We start from the raw sequence: 19360 nt of genomic DNA, 5'->3' as shown, positions 1-19360 counted from the left end.
TTTTTTTTTCAAGTTATTGCTGACATTGATAAAGGAAACGAGAAATGTTTATCCCAAAGTCAAAGGAAATTTTCCTTTGATTTGTCGACATTTTTGTTTGACAAAAACTTGTTTCACTATTTGTAAATTTATGTATGGATACAGAAAAATATGCTGATATTGACGAAAACTCCGAGCAATCCATACGAAACTAATAATCTCTCAATATCTCAAATAAAACAAAAATTATAGAACACACAATAAACATGTATGTCATCGAAAAAGTATTAGAATTTTCTTTTCTTTTATTTTTTTCAAATTTTAGAACGCTGAGCGGATTCACTAAATAATTCGTCGAGCGTCGTGAACTAAATCGGTCAGCCGTATATTTTGAAATCCTGTTCCAAATTTGCATGAATTTGGAACAAAGGCGAATAACTGGTGGGAATTTTGAAATCGATAACTGTGCTAAAACAGCAATTAACGCCACCGGTGCCAGCCGAAATGTTTTAGCGTGGTCGAAAACCGTGTTTTGCATCTACCGTTGGGACAGCCCTAAGCGTTCTTCGTTCTCGGCATCTTCTAGCGTATAATTAGACGCCCTTCCTTAGTACAGGGACTTTACGACAGATAAATAATATCGAGAATGAAACCTCTGTTTCGTTAACGAAGGTTTCAGGATTCCGACGATTGACTTAGCACTCGCTCCCCTTGTCAAAGCTGTTCCACATCAACCAGCCTGAGTGGTCTCTCTCGATGCCGCAAGGATATTTGCTCCCGTGAAGAAAACGGCATCCTTCTATCAAAATTTCAAGAACGTGGATCCTGAAGCTATATCTCTCGTTCTTGAGTCCATCGAAAGAGAAGTTGAGCTCGATCCTTCTGATCCAAACGCAGCTGCTGAGACATTTTCGAACATTCTCAACTACATCATAGATCGCCATGTTCCGAAACGCTACAAATCTACGGGCTCCCTGGGTCACTAAAGAACTGCGGCGACTGAAGACGGCCAAGAAACGTGCACTCCGAAAATACAACAAGCACAAATCCACAATGCACTAAGGGAGAATACTGCAAACTAAACTCTGCTTATAAAAAAGTCAGTAAGCGTAAATAGCTACTTAAATTATCTAAACCGGTTACAAAGGAGTTTTAAGACCAGTCCGAAATCTTTTGGGAAACACGTAAAAAATCAACGGAAAGAACCAGAACTTCCGTCTTACATGTTCCTTGACAGCGACACAGCGAATTCTGATCCAGAAATTTGTGAACTTTTGGCCGAGAAATTTTCTAGTATCTTCATCACTGGGGAAATTTCCTTGGAGCAACTGGCCATGACTGTCGGAAATATATCACCCCTAGGGTCATCTTTGAATGATATTCTGGTCGACCAAGCAAACCTTAAATTTGTTTGCTTTGATTTGGGTTTCCATCACACATTTTTATCGTAAACTCTTTTCTCTTTTTTCATATTTTAATCGTTCTTTTATTACAAACATAAGTGTGCCTGATAAGAAAAGCAAAATAAATGACTCACAAACCACATTTCTTGAGAGTTTGATAAGCTTCCTCCAAGCCTTCTCATAATTTGACAGAATTTCTAAGTAACGTTTAAATGAGTAAAATTGTCATTTTTGTCAATTTTGTCATTTTTGTCATTTTTGTCATTTTTGTCATTTTTGTCATTTTTGTTATTTTCGTCATTTTCGTTATTTTTGTCATTTTGTGCCATTTTGTCATTTTTGTCATTTTTGTCATTTTTGTAATTTTTGTAATTTTTGTAATTTTTGTCATTTTTGTCATTTTTGTCATTTTTATCATTTTTGTCATTTTTGTCATTTTTGTCATTTTTGTCATTTTTGTCATTTTTGTCATTTTTGTCATTTTTGTCATTTTTGTCATTTTTGTCATTTTTGTCATTTTTGTCATTTTTGTCATTTTTGTCATTTTTGTCATTTTTGTCATTTTTGTCATTTTTGTCATTTTTGTCATTTTTGTCATTTTTGTCATTTTTGTCATTTTTGCAATTTTGGAATTTCTGTCATTTTTGTCATTTTTGTCATTTTTGTCATTTTTGTCATTTTTGTCATTTTTGTCATTTTTGTCATTTTTGTCATTTTTGTCATTTTTGTCATTTTTGTCATTTTTGTCATTTTTGTCATTTTTGTCATTTTTGTCATTTTTGTCATTTTTGTCATTTTTGTCATTTTTGTCATTTTTGTCATTTTTGTCATTTTTGTCATTTTTGTCATTTTTGTCATTTTTGTCATTTTTGTCATTTTTGTCATTTTTGTCATTTTTGTCATTTTTGTCATTTTTGTCATTTTTGTCATTTTTGTCATTTTTGTCATTTTTGTCATTTTTGTCATTTTTGTCATTTTTGTCATTTTTGTCATTTTTGTCATTTTTGTCATTTTTGTCATTTTTGTCATTTTTGTCATTTTTGTAATTTTTGTAATTTTTGTCATTTTTGTCATTTTTGTCATTTTTATCATTTTTGTCATTTTTGTCATTTTTGTCATTTTTGTCATTTTTGTCATTTTTGTCATTTTTGTCATTTTTGTCATTTTTGTCATTTTTGTCATTTTTGTCATTTTTGTCATTTTTGTCATTTTTGTCATTTTTGTCATTTTTGTCATTTTTGTCATTTTTGTCATTTTTGTCATTTTTGTCATTTTTGTCATTTTTGTCATTTTTGTCATTTTTGTCATTTTTGTCATTTTTGTCATTTTTGTCATTTTTGTCATTTTTGTCATTTTTGTCATTTTTGTCATTTTTGTCATTTTTGTCATTTTTGTCATTTTTGTCATTTTGTCATTTTTGTCATTTTTGTCATTTTTGTCATTTTTGTCATTTTTGTCATTTTTGTCATTTTTGTCATTTTTGTCATTTTTGTCATTTTTGTCATTTTTGTCATTTTTGTCATTTTTGTCATTTTTGTCATTTTCGTCATTTTCGTCATTTTCGTCATTTTTGTCATTTTTGTTATTTTTGTCATTTTTGTCATTTTTGTCATTTTTGTCATTTTTGTCATTTTTGTCATTTTTGTCATTTTTGTCATTTTTGTCATTTTTGTCATTTTTGTCATTTTTGTCATTTTTGTCATTTTTGTCATTTTTGTCATTTTTGTCATTTTTGTCATTTTTGTCATTTTTGTCATTTTTGTCATTTTTGTCATTTTTGTCATTTTTGTCATTTTTGTCATTTTTGTCATTTTTGTCATTTTTGTCATTTTTGTCATTTTTGTCATTTTTGTCATTTTTGTCATTTTTGTCATTTTTGTCATTTTTTGTCATTTTTGTCATTTTTGTCATTTTTGTCATTTTTGTCATTTTTGTCATTTTTGCAATTTTGGAATTTCTGTCATTTTTGTCATTTTTGTCATTTTTGTCATTTTTGTCATTTTTGTCATTTTTGTCATTTTTGTCATTTTTGTCATTTTTGTCATTTTTGTCATTTTTGTCATTTTTGTCATTTTTGTCATTTTTGTCATTTTTGTCATTTTTGTCATTTTTGTCATTTTTGTCATTTTTGTCATTTTTGTCATTTTTGTCATTTTTGTCATTTTTGTCATTTTTGTCATTTTTGTCATTTTTGTCATTTTTGTCATTTTTGTCATTTTTGTCATTTTTGTCATTTTTGTCATTTTTGTCATTTTTGTCATTTTTGTCATTTTTGTCATTTTTGTCATTTTTGTCATTTTTGTCATTTTTGTCATTTTTGTCATTTTTGTCATTTTTGTCATTTTTGTCATTTTTGTCATTTTTGTCATTTTTGTCATTTTTGTCATTTTTGTCATTTTTGTCATTTTTGTCATTTTTGTCATTTTTGTCATTTTTGTCATTTTTGTCATTTTTGTCATTTTTGTCATTTTTGTCATTTTTGTCATTTTTGTCATTTTTGTCATTTTTGTCATTTTTGTCATTTTTGTCATTTTTGTCATTTTTGTCATTTTTGTCATTTTTGTCATTTTTGTCATTTTTGTCATTTTTGTCATTTTTGTCATTTTTGTCATTTTTGTCATTTTTGTTATTTTTGTCATTTTTGTCATTTTTATCATTTTTGTCATTTTTGTCATTTTTGTCATTTTTGTCATTTTTGTCATTTCTGTCATTTTTGTCATTTTTGTCATTTTTGTCATTTTTGTCATTTTTGTCATTTTTGTCATTTTTGTCATTTTTGTCATTTTTGTCATTTTTGTCATTTTTGTCATTTTCGTCATTTTCGTCATTTTTGTCATTTTTGTTATTTTTGTCATTTTTGTCATTTTTGTCATTTTTGTCATTTTTGTCATTTTTGTCATTTTTGTCATTTTTGTCATTTTTGTCATTTTTGTCATTTTTGTCATTTTTGTCATTTTTGTCATTTTTGTCATTTTTGTCATTTTTGTCATTTTTGTCATTTTTGTCATTTTTGTCATTTTTGTCATTTTTGTCATTTTTGTCATTTTTGTCATTTTTGTCATTTTTGTCATTTTTGTCATTTTTGTCATTTTTGTCATTTTTGTCATTTTTTTAAATTTTTGTTATTTTTGTCATTTTTGTCATTTTTGTCATTTTTGCCATTTTTGTCATTTTTGTCATTTTCGTCATTTTCGTCATTTGTTTCCTTTTTGTCATTTTTGTCATTTTTCTGATTTTCGCCATTTTTGTCATTTTTGTCATTTTTGTCATTTTTGTCATTTTTGTCATTTTTGTCATTTTTGTCATTTTTGTCATTTTTGTCATTTTTGTCATTTTTGTCATTTTTGTCATTTTTGTCATTTTTGTCATTTTTGTCATTTTTGTCATTTTTGTCATTTTTGTCATTTTTGTCATTTTTGTCATTTTTTGTCATTTTTGTCATTTTTGTCATTTTTGTCATTTTTGTCATTTTTGTCATTTTTGTCATTTTTGTCATTTTTGTCATTTTTGTCATTTTTGTCATTTTTGTCATTTTTGTCATTTTTGTCATTTTTGTCATTTTTGTCATTTTTGTCATTTTTGTCATTTTTGTCATTTTTGTCATTTTTGTCATTTTTGTCATTTTTGTCATTTTTGTCATTTTTGTCATTTTTGTCATTTTTGTCATTTTTGTCATTTTTGTCATTTTTGTCATTTTTGTCATTTTTGTCATTTTTGTCATTTTTGTCATTTTTGTCATTTTTGTCATTTTTGTCATTTTTGTCATTTTTGTCATTTTTGTCATTTTTGTCATTTTTGTCATTTTTGTCATTTTTGTCATTTTTGTCATTTTTGTCATTTTTGTCATTTTTATCATTTTTGTCATTTTTGTGATTTTTGTCATTTTTGTCATTTTTGTCATTTTTGTCATTTTTGTCATTTTTGTCATTTTTGTCATTTTTGTCATTTTTGTCATTTTTGTCATTTTTGTCATTTTTGTCATTTTTGTCATTTTTGTCATTTTTGTCATTTTTGTCATTTTTGTCATTTTTGTCATTTTTGTCATTTTTGTCATTTTTGTCATTTTTGTCATTTTTGTCATTTTTGTCATTTTTGTCATTTTTGTCATTTTTGTCATTTTTGTCATTTTTGTCATTTTTGTCATTTTTGTCATTTTTGTCATTTTTGTCATTTTTGTCATTTTTGTCATTTTTGTCATTTTTGTCATTTTTGTCATTTTTGTCATTTTTGTCATTTTTGTCATTTTTGTCATTTTTGTCATTTTTGTCATTTTTGTCATTTTTGTCATTTTTGTCATTTTTGTCATTTTTGTCATTTTTGTCATTTTTTTCATTTTCGTCTTTTTTGTCATTTTTGTCATTTTTGTCATTTTTGTCATTCTTGTCATTTTTGTCATTTTCCAATTTTTATCATTTTTATCATTTTATAATTTTGATCATTTTTGTCATTTTTGTCAGTTTTGTCATTTTTAGCTTACATCGACAGTTTGATTCCTAATCAATATTTATCTCCGGAATTAGGATACAGAAAATAAATGAAATTTCTCAGAACTTTTTTTCATTTTGTTTAATTTATAAGGAAAGCATATTCAGATAGGTGAACCCTAGCAAAAGCTCTCCTGAAACATAAACAAAGCTTTCGGCCAATCGTCGCTCTCTCACTCTCGGTGCAAAAGTGCATCATATCGATGCAGTTTTTGAAAGCTCTATTTTCAATAAGTGAGAGGTAAGTTTATTTTCTCGTGGGAAAATGGAAAATGAGAATGAGAGAGAGAGCCGCCACCGACAATCCCCCACAAAAGTTGGGTGAATTTATGCTACACTCTGTTGCTCCGTTTTTCCCTACTGATAAACCACCCCGAACAAGATTTATGCTCCCCATTTGATTTGAAGGAGCTCCACTATCTACTATGTTACTATGTAAGGGTATCAACTTATGCTAGAAAGCTCCCTCGTTTCTTTCTCTCGCTCGAAACGCGGTTGTGGTGGCAGATTCTGCTCATAGTCTGGCTGGTCTGGTAGGTCCAATCCAAAGGCCGTCACGTCACAGTCTCCGTCGATTCGCCGTGTTGAAATGATGTGGCCCAACAGTGGAAGCACCCGCCCGAACTCTGTCACCACTTTTGACCGTCTAGTAGCCGCCGTTAGTCCTTTTTTCTTCCTTTGAACTTTGTGTGGAGGATTGCTGAAAATTTTCTCCCTAGGTGATCCGCTTTTTTGCGTTGTCCGTCGCGGTTGATGTCGAATTTTTTTTTCGTGTTTCGTGAAATTTTGATGTGATTACCGGAATTTTATAAGGACTTCAGCCCCCGAGTCTGGGTGTATACCGATGATGGGTCGTTTTTCCAAATTGATCCAGCTGTGAGCAAAATCGGCTACGCTGGCCGATCGGAAGGAGGAAATTTCTTCTAGAAGGATACATGAAAACAGGTGGATAGTTGTGGTACTCGGTGTCGTTTGAAAATGCGCAATTTTCCAGGTGAACAGGTGACCGAAACGTGATTAAGCTGGCCAAGGTGTCCTCCAAAGGATTCTGAGTTCAAAGGTGAATTTTCAGCTGTATCGATTTATTGTTTTTTTGTTGCATCCCTGGTCCCTCCTGTATCGTTTCAAAAGTTTGACATCTCTCTGTGTGTGGTGAGCCTGAGCACATCCCTCCCGCTATCTCTGCGGATATGCGGTGCAAAAAAGCTGTGCTTGCTAGCTGTCAGTGGGAAATGTCAGTGTTACGAGTGTAGTGTGAAAGGTCCCAAAATGTTCAACCACCAAAAACGGCGCTGTGAGAGAATCCTACGCGAGAGATGATGATGATGTTCAAGTAGTGTCGCCGCCGCCAAGTTCAAACAATGATGAAGCTGTAGAAGCTCCCCCAGCATTCCCAAAATTCTCTGGGAGGCTCCTCCTATCTGTGTGTTTGCGTTGGAAAAGTTCGTGGCCGATGTGCAACTGTCAAAGGAAGCATAAACTCGAGTTAGTGCACTCTCCTTTCAAGAGAGATAAAGAGACTCGAATCCTAAAGCTCTCTCTCTCACTTCCCAAAAAGAGGAGAGCGCCCGAAAGCTTTTCAACCGAAGTGAGCGGATGTGATTTTCACGAGAAAATCCTTTGCCGATCGTAGGTGTTGTCGTCGGTCGAATATCAAATAAAGGAATAGTAGGCACTGTGAATTCACACCTGCTTGCTCTCACCGCCGTCTTCCGCGAAATAGTAGTGGTATTAGTGCGGCCAGCAAACTTGTTGTAAGGACCTTTCCCAATTTTCCTGCCTCAACAACGAACGATAGGTGGGTACGTGCGCTCGCTTTTGATGGGATGTGGGCATAAATCTGGCTGAAAACGCTCGCTCCCGGCTTCCAGAGTTTTGTCAGCCCGCCCACCAATCAGCCAATCGAATCAATTGGGGATGATTTAGTGGAAAATAAAATATCGGAAAATATCAGTCAGTAGTGTGGAATCGAAGCACGTTCCGGGTACGTGTGCGGTGGAAAGAGTCCCCGAATTTCGACGAAGCCACCGGAAAAGGAAATCTCCGTTCAGGTAACGTGAATCCCAGGTTTTTTTCAAATTTCAAACGTAGATTTGAAGGGAAAATTTAATATTTTACAAATTTTACTAGGGGGCCTGTTAAACAATAGTTCGTCTGTTTGTGTGTATGAGTGCGTGGGGAAACTCTGTCTGAGTTAAGTTTATCGATCGATGTCCACGGTCCGCCCGTCTGGTAGGTTACGTGTGGACAAATTAGTTTTTTTTTTTAATATTGAAAAAGCTGTAATTGTAAAGCATGTAACATTTCAACAAAATTTTCTTTGACACACTTATCTCGGGGTTAATCCGGACATGTGCATAACAATTTCATGAAACTTTTATGAACGTAGAAAATAATGTAAAACGGAAGAAAAATCATTTTTAAGTTTATCTCAGAAGATATGCGCTTTCAGTTTCAGACTGATAGCTCTGAATTTGACAGAAATATTACAGAAATAGTACGAAAACTGTCTCAGAATTGATTATTTTATTGAATAGTGGAAAATTGTTGGTAGATTACAAATTCTTAATCTTGTTTCAAGTATGATTTCTACATTTATTTTCTGATCTTTGTTTTTTATTAAATTGTTATACTGAATACCAAATTTTTATCCAAATATCGATTCTTGATTGAGGATCTTGTTCGAATTTCTGAAATTAAGCTGTGAAATAAAGTTTCGAATCATGATGCTGGTTTTCAATTCTGCATTTCTTAATTTTTAACACGTCGTTTCCATTTTCTATTTATGTCTCTAATGTTATAATTTACATCTGTTTAGCATCATTTTTGACGTGGTGTTATGACCTCAACTCACTTTTATATATTTTTTTAAAATTATTCTGCTTTCCAATTTTTTGGTCGTTTTTGGGTCTGAATTCTAAGTTTGTGTTTGGAATAAGATATTTTGAACTTCATTTAAATTCTGAGGTAAGAACATGAAAAGGGATCACTGCATAGTAGAACAGAGTAGGAGTGTATTTTTCCTGTTCTGATTACTAAAATACTTTGTCTTACATGTTTTCATAGGAATTATCAAATATTCTAAGGCTGGCTTTTAAATTTTCAATTGGGAATCAGAATTTACTTCATTTATCTGTTTTCAAATAATAGATGATATCGTAGTTCGTATCGTAGAGAATGATTTTTAACACAAATAAAATACCGGGCCGCTAATCGAAAAATGTCGGACCAGCAGAGCCGAAATGATATTTATTAGGAGAGAAAAGGGCATAACGAGCACCTTAAGGAAAACGCTTGTTTAACCATACAGAACACTTTTACAGAGTGTATTTGGAAAACAATTGCAACACTTTTTTTGTGAATATTTAGCTTTTGAACGTACCGAAAGAAGTTCATGAAATTTTCAGAGAAGCTGCCTAGTAATGTGTTATTTGTGCTATTTTTTTTTGTAAAATTCTATTCAGTAGTTTCAGTAGTAGTTTTACTATGAACTACCCTTTTTTCAAATCAGGGCTGATAACGGTATTTCAAAATTTTTAATTTGTCGAAGTTATGACAAATATAGCCAATTGTCCTCGTTCTGCTAAAAAACAACACATTTAACTTTTAAGCACTCCAATACAATTTTCGCTTAATGGAACGATTTCAGATCCAACCGAAACGGAGTATAAACTTTGTGGGACCTATTGAAGTGCTATGTAGGGAAAACGATCGCATTTGGAGGCAGTTTTCTTTGTATATTTTGCCATTCATCGTGTCAATCGATATGGAACATGGAACACTGACTGATTTTCTGCCTCCACAGATCGTCAGTCTCCTCAAGTACTGACATTAAAATTTTTCAATTTTTTCTCCTTGTTTACCTTCGGAAATACGAGACATGTCAACGAGAAGTTTTTGGCTGTAAACCTGCCAGGTGCCCGCTGAAGAGTTCGTTTTGAAATGTCTTCTCACTAGTAATCGAAATGTTTTGCGCGTGATTTGACCACCGTATTTTGTTTTGTTTTTTTTTCTTTTGGTGGACAGCTTTTTTACCTTGAAGAAATGAAGTCTAGCCTGTTTATTAGTCAGCTAGACAAAGCAGTCAAAAAAGTTTATCTTTTTTTTCACTTCCCCTATTGAAATTTTTGGACTATGCTTTATAAAACCTTCACAATCTTTATCTTTATGGAATCAATCATCTTTATTTTTATTCCAATTTCAGCTCACTGTTGGATACCTTAGGACTGCTTAAACGACTTACCACATAAATTTTGGTCGAATAGTAGATTTCCAGCTGTTTTCGGGTCTCCCACTGGGACTTACCTCGATTTTTCTCGATACTGCCCAAAAAAAGGTCAATTATCTTGTGTATGGGACGTCATCTCAAAATCTTTAATCATCAGCCAAAGTTCGCATTTTTTCTCGAGCATCACTCATAAGCAGTTCTGGGTGTTCATTGTTTCCGATATGACGTATGGGCTAGATATTTTACCGCACTCGCAAATTACCTGCCACACCGTACCCTTTTTGCCAATTTTGTCGGTGAAAATGGCCTTCTTGTCCTTGTGTACAGTGAAGTATTGTGGCCCAGGAAGGATTTTTAGTCCGATTTCACATATTTACGTTTCATCGTTCATGAAATGAACCCTAAAAGCTAAAACGCTCTTTAGCACGCATCACGTTAGACGTCGAGGTCCCAATCTTTCTCGCCGCATCCCGAAGGGAAGCCGATGGTTTCTGTTGGTAGGCATCTCTGATTTTTTTGTCGATAGCTGGACTCACAGAACCTGATTTTCGACCACTCCTCGGCTCATCTTCAAATCAAGGTTGCCGAATTTTTCAATTTTGAATCGATTTCCAAAAAAAAATTTTCGCCCAAAATAAAATTAAGATTTCTTTCTTTGAATTAGAAAAGTATGATAACATTGGTAATGGTTAAATTGGGTTTTTCCAACTAAAATGTTAACTCAAGACCCAATTTATTCTGAATTTTCAATAAAATTAAAGGAAAAGCATCACAGAAAACCATCACAGAATTTTGAGGTAAAATCACTAAGAGTCAAATTTTTTTTTTCTCTCAAAAACACAGATTTTTTTTCGGCAACCTCACTTCAAATGTACAATGTTCATCATATTTTTTTATAGCTGTCCGTACTGCTCACATGCTCTTCTTTGCCAAATTTTTGCAATGAGATTTAACTCACAGTAAAGTCTGCTTCATTTAATATTGGAACACAAACAATTGCGTGTAGTTCAGTCATTTATTAACGAATTCATAATTTGTTATTCATACAAATGTAGCATTTTCTTTACTCTTTCATGAAAAAAAAATTAAAAAAATTATTCATTGCTGTTTCGAAGAAATTCTCGTACTTTTCCCATAATACGGCACATTAGGCGGCGCACACCCTTTTCGTCCACCGTTTTGGCGATTTGATTCCACCAGTTCTTCATTTGAGTCATGTTCCTAACAAGTTTTCCCTTAAGCCTCCGCTTCGTGATTGCCCAGTATTTCTCTATCGGCCGGAACTGGGGGCAGTTTGGGGGGTTGAGGTCCTTCGGTATTACGCTGACCCCGTTCGTTGCGTACCATTCCATAACCGTTTTGCTGTAATGGCAGCTTGCGAGGTCCGGCCAAAACATTACTGGACAGTCGTGGGCACGAATAAACGGCAGAATCCGTTTCTGTAGGCACTCTTTTTTGTAGACTTCTAATGTCAGTGAGAAAGACTTTGGTTTTCTGTCCACAACTGCATATCCCCTGCCAAATCATGTACTTGCGGGCGAATTTATCCGCAAACACGAACTTAAATTTTGCAGGTACATCCCCCCGAGCCTTCGCCAAATAAAATTTTTGACCTGGGGTTTGCCCAAAGTCCGCCTTCACGTAGGTCTCATCGTCCATCAGAATACATCCGTCGAACTTGGTCAGCACTTGGTCGTACAGCTTTCGAGCACGGATTCTGGCCACATTGTTCAGCGTCCGATTTGGCTGTTTGCTGGCTCGGAATGACCTTATTCCTTCCCGGAGACGAATTCGTCGCACCGTACTGTGAGCGGCCTGGAACTTATTGGCCAAATCGCGGTCTGAAAGATTGGGATTCCTCTTGACGGCCTTGATGACTTTCCCACGCAGTTTCCGGTCGACAGTTCCACTCCGACGCTTCGAATGCGGCTTCCGAGCCGTCGTCAATGTTTCCTTGTACTGCTTGATAACACGCCATACAGTATTTCTGGGCATTTTAAGCTGTTTAGCTAGCTTCGATGCCGACAACAATGGATTTTCAAGAAAACTGTGCACAATTTGATCTCTCCGTTCGGCTTCCATGGCGGTTGTCAGTGTTCGGCATCGCTAACTGAAAAGTTAGCGGCGCTAATAAGATCGCTAACTCGATCAAAGTTAGCGATCGCTAATTAAAACCGCTAAATGTTGCGTAAAAGTTATCGATCTATAATAAAGCGCTAATCGCTAATCGATAGTAGAAAGTTTTGAAAAAGATAAGCAAAACACAAATTTTGCAGCCATTTTTATTCAATATTGACTAGGAAAGTTGTTAAAGGTTATCTATAGGGGCAGTTTTCGAACTTATTTTGTAATAGTCCATATCAGTTGCGTCAGTACACTTTAACTTTTAGTTCGCATATTTGGTTTAAAGTAAAAGGAAAAACTTTTGAATCAAATTTTTCAAAATATTCACACGTTTATCATTTTTTTTACATCAGTTAATGCAAAGATTCTCTTTAGTCAGATGTTTTGTTTTGTCTGAATTTTTTTTTCATATTTTTTGACATTAATACTCAAAAGATTTAATGATTTATTGACTTATTTTGTTCTGAAAATTTCATTTTTCACAACTTTTTCATCTCTTTTATATCCAAAGAAGGCTTAGGGTAACGGATTTATTTTGAACCAGAGAACCAATTTTTGACCACGTTGTCTAGCTCTCTTATAAATCAAATAATCATGAATTTTTTTAGCAAATATTGTTGAAGCCCGGGCACTTAATGAAATGTACCAATTTTTTTCATTATTAGTTGCTTTATAAGAGAGCTAGACAAGGTGGTCCAAAATTGGTCCTCTGGTCCAAAATAAGTCCGTTACCCTATGCTTCAGACATAAATTCAAGTGAAAACAATTCAAAATGTCGCTTATTCCTATGATTCTAGTCAAAATCGAGATCGAATAGCTTCTGAAATCAATCTTAAACGAAAATTTAAATACATGATCAATGAGTTTCAAAATTTTGAATCTGAATGATACCGAATTTATGATCTATAAGTGTATGACCTAATAACACTTCAAAGAGGTAGCGTTCTTCAGTTAGCGGAACTAAAAATTAGCGGAACTTTCTTATCCGCTAGCTGAAGAAAAGTTTAGCGAGAAAATGAATTCGCTAACCGAAAGTTAGCGGACTAATTAGCGATTAGCGGATTAGCGTTTTTGTGCCGGACACTGGCGGTTGTTTACAAAATGCTATCGTTTGGTGTTATGAAATAAATACATGGTGAAAGGTAATGAATTTCCCGACACGTGGGTGAAAAAAGTTTCCAAATCCGTCCACTAGGAGCGCCACAATGAGCAAAAGAATTTGTTCCAATATTAAATGAAGCAGACTTTAAACCACTTGTGCACGATACTTTTTCTCTTCTCCGGAAAAAGACCACGCATTTTGAAATGCCTAATCACAAACTAAATGTTTTCTTGATGTTATCACGTGCAGAAATGTGCAAACAAAAGGGCGTAGCTTGTAGAAATCGAAAAAAATCGATTTAAAATGACCGTTAACATTAGGTGTGCTTTAGACTGCCCCAAATTTGTATGGGAAATTCAAAACCTGTAAAATGTTATGTTATGTTAAGCCTAAACCATGAAAAATATTTCATACGAAGACTGCATTTCGATTAGAGTTAAGATAAAAACAGTTATTAGGCTTCAAAAATGGGCTAACTTTTTTTAAGGTGGTATTCATCGCTGTAAATGAGACGTCAATACACAGCAAAAATTATTTACTGTAGAATTACAGCAAATATCCTGTAACAAAAAGGAGCAGGACATTTACCGCAATTTTACAGGTCGTAAAAAAAATACACGACATTTATTATTACGTGTGCATATTTTTTACAGGTTGCTTTAAAATTACATGTCGGTAATTTAAAGCCGTGTACACTGTACAGGGTTGTAGTTTCTTCCTTAATCTCAAATATATTAGGTATAATATTAATGAATGAAATGAAATGAGACATGATAAATACCAAAACGCAAATATTTTCAATGCTATGCAAAAGTATTTTATTATTCAATAATCAAAAAATGCTATTCCTCTGTCTAAAAACAGCTGGTTATACTATCGTTTTCAATACGACTGGTGTTGCTTAAACAGTCCGGAACTAAACCCGAGGAGGCAATTCCATCCGGCGAATATAGTGGTGGATTTCCGTGAGAATATTCTCCAGGGAATAAACCTTTATTGGATTTCAGCTCTTGTATTTCTTAAACTTAAGCTTGGAAAATTTAGAATCTTCACAGAAACTTTGAAAATGATGGCCATAAACTTTCGAAACTTTCCCGAAAATGTTCAACATTCAGCAACCAATTAACGATGTCGCTTTTCGGCTGGTGGCCCTCGGTTGTCCTTGGTTACAGCTTTGGATGCCATCCAGATACTTGCAAACACGTTCAGAACCTTATAAGGGTTTTCTTTTTCAGAAATTTCAAACTGAAATATAAACTTCGTTTAAGAAAAATATATTTTATTTAAAAACATATCAACACGTTCGTTGCCAAGCGTCACCCAATATGTCCAACTTCGTTAAGCAAGAAGATCATCTGAAGACATCGTTTTGGCTTCATATTTCGGCTGGAGGGCATAGGGAAATTTGGTAATAATTTGAAATAATCTTAAATAAAATCGATAACTCCGAATTGATGGTTTGACTACTTAAAGTAAGACGTCTTTGGTGTGTGTGACGCTTGACGACGTACGTGTTCAATCACTCACTTTAACGACATACTTCAGCCGGGGAAGAATCTGTGCTGCTGCCAGCGGTGCAAACCTGCACCGGGTTCAGCGTGACTGCACAGCCGGTATAATCTTGCTCAGTTATTCCCAGATGATACAGAACCTCATATAGTCGGTATGCTTTCGATGGTCCTCATATAGTCGGTATTCTTTCGAGGTCCGAGGCCGAGGAATTGAGTTCCAGTACCATCTGGTTGAATGATTGGGGCTTGTAGACCTGCCAGGCACATACCATAATGGTATTAGTTTTACCAGTAACAGCAGTATTGGTCTCCTGTTCGTCCTGTTGGAGTTTAAAAAAACAATTAATGTGCATCATGAAAAAGATTTTGAAGTCTACCTCTCACAAAATATCAATAAATTACCTTATCTGAATCTTTTTTCTTGAAGCCATTGATAGGTGACTTAAGTAAGGTTTAAACTATCCTTTCCCGGTGGCCTCTTTTGAGGAGCTACTGTCCGGTTGCCTGAATTCGAAAAGAATAATATTTAGTGCCTTGTAAACTTTTTTAAGTTTCAATAGCCCTATGAAGTTTTGGTTTTTTAAATCTTTGAGTTATCTAGAAAATCTACAAATCTGATTTGAAAGATTGAAATGAGGTGAACCAACCTTTTACAAAACTAATGAACATATTCAATAAACGAAAGAACAATCTTATGGTTAAACGAATGATGAATGAATGGAAATCCGCTTTGATATGCTTGTTACCTTTTACGGTTCCTTCCGGGAAATCTCCAGCTCCTGGTTGGGTCGGAGTTCTTCTCTGAATTTGCTCCATATAAGTCGTGGTACTAGAATTTAAAAAAAAAATTTTAATAGCGAAACAAAACATTTTCGTTTCACTAAAAGGGCTTACCTGTGGTGCGGATCCCTCTTCCGTGAGCGAAAAGGTCACAGTGAATCCAGGTACCGTATCATTTCGCGAGTGAAAATCATCGGGGATTGTTTCTGGATTCCAATATTCTCGACCAGGGATTTTTTGATTCTGCATCGCAAATTTCTGGTGTTATGTTATTCAGCTAGCATTATAGGGGACACAGTAACTACTTAATTGATATGGCTACCAAGCAAAACACTCCGGTCATTGTGGTCGGATTTGTTTCCAATTTTGGCTCCTATTTTCGTGTGATTGTGCCCAAATCAGCAATAGGCACGCAAATGATGATATAATAACTGTAACAATTCATGAAAAATTTAACACTTTCATTTTCATTTGCTAAAAAATTAACTTACCTTTATCTGTTAGACTGGTATTGCAGGATGTTTCGGGATTATATTTTCTTCTGGTTTCATTCGGATTCTCCGTGACGGACCACTAAGATGTTTTATTTCTTTCTGTTGCTAGTGTTTCCATTTTTTCCCAGCGGAACAGAGGAATGAGAATTCCGTGGCACTCGGCGACGTTTCACCATTAGATCTGTAAGTGGTAACCAAATAAGCGGTGGTACCGAGCAAAACGGATCCGGTCGGATCTGTTTCTTTGTTTCAATTTTGACTCTTACCTTCGGGGTGATTTTGAAGTGCCGCTGTGCCCATATTCACATCCGGGTCGACGTTCACACGGAATTCACGGAACGTATGCGTATGCTTCATTGAGTGAGAGAAAACACATCAAAATACCGATAATAAAAAGGCCGACCAACGATCTCGTTGCACTCGATTGAAAATGAAGATAAACAAGCACTGCAAGTCAGCTGTTAGATTTTCTTATAAGGATTATTACCTGCGTACACCTACACGTTCGTGAAAAAGTAATCAAAAATAATTCTTTCCTCCAGTTGGACTTTACATGGAACTCATGAGTATGTTAGAAAGTTTTGTGAAGTAATGCTTCACAACTACAAAACACATGTAAAATGGATCACATGCAGAATGATCTTAGTCAACGTGAAATTTCCCGTAAAAGGAATGTCTAAAACTGGTCGAGTTATGAACTTAAAATCAAAATTAGGTTCAGTGAGGATCAAACCAAAATTTTCACGGCAGATGATGCATCTGGATGTCCCCGTTCGAATCCACCCGGTGCTAGTAGTCGGTACTGTTGTAGCATCTTCCTGACCGGGAGAGTTACCTCAGCTCGCCAACAAAGCCATTGATCACTGCAATTTTCATAAAAGAGGTTTAGTTTTGATTTCATCAACAATGTGTGAACTGTACCAAATGATATGCATATTCCGCACAACGAACATTATATTTAAACGTTTAAACTGCATTCACAAACACTAGCTACAATCGACCGAATTTTACAGTCCTTAAATTCAAAACCAGCCTGTGAATAATGCTCTCACTTAAAAATAAATGCTACGACCTGTAAAACTACAGTTCATGTCCTGCTCCTTTTTGTTACAGCACATTTGCTGTAATATTATATGATTTAACTTTTTTTATTCAACCTATCAATTGAAAATAAAGTGATTTCGAAATTACAGGATGTATTATTTTAAAGGTGACCATTTTCAATGACACGTAATAGTCCAAATTTTTTTCTGTGTATGTTCGACCGCCCGACTCATTAACAGTGATAAATATCATCCTTAAAACAGTTAGCCCATTTTTGAAGCCTAATAACTTTTTTATCTCAACTCTTATTGACATGCAGTCTTGGGATGAAATATTTTTCATAATCTAGGCTTTAAGAAAAACCATTTTCAAAAGAAATCGGCCGACGGAAACCAAAGTTATTGATGAAAAACTGGTTTTTCATGTTTCTCCCGAACAAAATGTCGCAAAATCCTATACAAACTTCAGGCTCGTTGAGCGACCCCTTCCCGTGATCCGATCTGGCCCAAATTTGGCATGAGATCTTGTACTAGGTCTAGGATCAATTTTAGCCTGCAGCGCATAACTTTTTCAAAAGTCGGGTCATTTGGGGCACTCTAGTGTGCTTATAATTTCTGGAACAGTCTATAAGAAAGCTATACAAGGTGGTCCAAAATAAGTCCGTTACCCTACAATGCGATTCACCGTTGCAGGCCTTCCATACTCATGCGTTATTGGAATGAATGTTTGTGTTCTTGATTGTGATTTGAGAAAAAAACAAAAATATTCGAATTTCATTCATCCTTTATTTTGTTAATATTCATTTCTACTTATCTGTCCGCAAATATCCTTAAAATTACAGTGCCTCGAAGTTTTCTTTGGGGCTGAGATAAATTATCCAAAAGGATAAAAATACACAAAAAAAAAATTAAAAAAAATCCTTAGTTTGAAATTTCAGAGTTCACACGAGATATTTTTTTAAAACCATTAGTTTATGTCAAAAGAACATGACTTTAATTTAATTCAGTTCTCAGGGCCAAACAAAAAAGAAACAAACAATTTACAAATGACGAATTACAAAACCTTGGCTCAATCATCGAATGGTTGCAGCATTAACAACAATCAATTCAGCACACCTAATAATGATAGTGATTGGAATACAAATCCATTTCAGCTCGTCTCGTCTCTGATTCAATCTTCAACAATCGTGTGAATCAATCAATGGAAATGATATATAGGTAGATAGCCCAAAATAAGAAATGGTTTTCGATTTGGAGTCGTTCATGTTCATGTTTGGTGAAGGTAAGCTCTTTAGGTTTCAAATGTCGCAATCCAACAATTTTGAACTTCGTTACGAACGTCATTTCGAATTGTCAATTGAAAGATCTTGGAGAGCAAAAAGGCAAAAAGACAAAAAGACAAGAAGTTACTATTTTACAACGTGCTCAAGTTGGATGGGTTCCACTTGCACAATAGTTTCAAAAAGTTTCAAAAAAATTGTAATGTGTCCATATAATATAAAAATTTTAGGTAGAAATTTAACGGATAAGGCAAAAGAGTAAGAGTCTTTCAATCAGGATTTTCAGGTCGAAACTTCGCGAGGACAATTAAAAAAGCTCAGATTTCGAATGGTGTCTGTCGGAATCAGACTGTATCGTTCAGAGGCCACTACTCAGTCATGTTACCAGATACCTCACAGCGTAGAGATAAAATTACTCAACTCACATGGCGTCACCCCAGAAGCCGTTCCAACAAACACCCCGCTTTATCGGCGAAGAAAATCGCTACTCAATCGTTGACATTTCTTTTCCCGATCCCAGAGATGTTTTCCTTCCTTGGTGGATGCCGTTCAAAGATGAAAACGAAAACAAGTGCTACATCAAACTTGTGCAACTAAGTTTTAGGAACCAGCCGGTGCCCATTCATAGAAAAGGCAACGCCAACAAACTTGGAGGAAGCGCGGTGCAATTTTACCCAGCCGCCCGGAAAAAAGTGAAAACGTGACCCGGGACAAGTCGGTCACATGGTTCCACACACGGCTCGAGAGGAACTAACTTGCTCTTCGCCGCCCGACATTATTTATTCGAAATGTGTGGCTGCTGCGGCTTGAAATTTGACTAGCTACCGGTTGTCTATTGTTACGGAAAGTGAAAAACAAGCCCAGAGTGACATGGCTGCTAGTTGGATGGTGGAAGACGATTTGTGGAGATGTTTACCCGATACCAGAGCAAA

The 19360-nt window shown here is 34.7% G+C and overlaps 1 protein-coding gene and 1 long non-coding RNA gene across 2 annotated transcripts in view; one reads left to right on the top strand and one right to left on the bottom strand.

The window, feature by feature from the left end:
* Nucleotides 1-6441: 6441 nt before the first annotated feature.
* LOC129758341 (uncharacterized) overlaps nt 6442-19360 on the top strand; it is a 176162-nt gene continuing 163243 nt past the window's right edge. Inside the window, exon 1 of the mRNA XM_055755844.1 lies at nt 6442-7917. The gene's annotated coding sequence lies outside the window, so the exon portion shown is untranslated. The remainder of the gene's footprint in view (nt 7918-19360) is intronic.
* On the bottom strand, nt 14867-15624 carry LOC129758343 (uncharacterized). The gene is made up of 3 exons (XR_008739953.1): nt 15578-15624; nt 15234-15335; nt 14867-15151 (listed from the first exon to the last, which is right to left on the bottom strand). It is a non-coding gene; the product is annotated as an uncharacterized LOC129758343 (long non-coding RNA).

This window comes from Uranotaenia lowii, chromosome 3, assembly GCF_029784155.1.
Source record: "Uranotaenia lowii strain MFRU-FL chromosome 3, ASM2978415v1, whole genome shotgun sequence".
NCBI classification, from domain to species: Eukaryota; Metazoa; Arthropoda; class Insecta; order Diptera; family Culicidae; genus Uranotaenia; species Uranotaenia lowii.
Note: the sequence above shows the minus strand (reverse complement) of the source record. Positions and strands in the feature narration are given on the sequence as shown.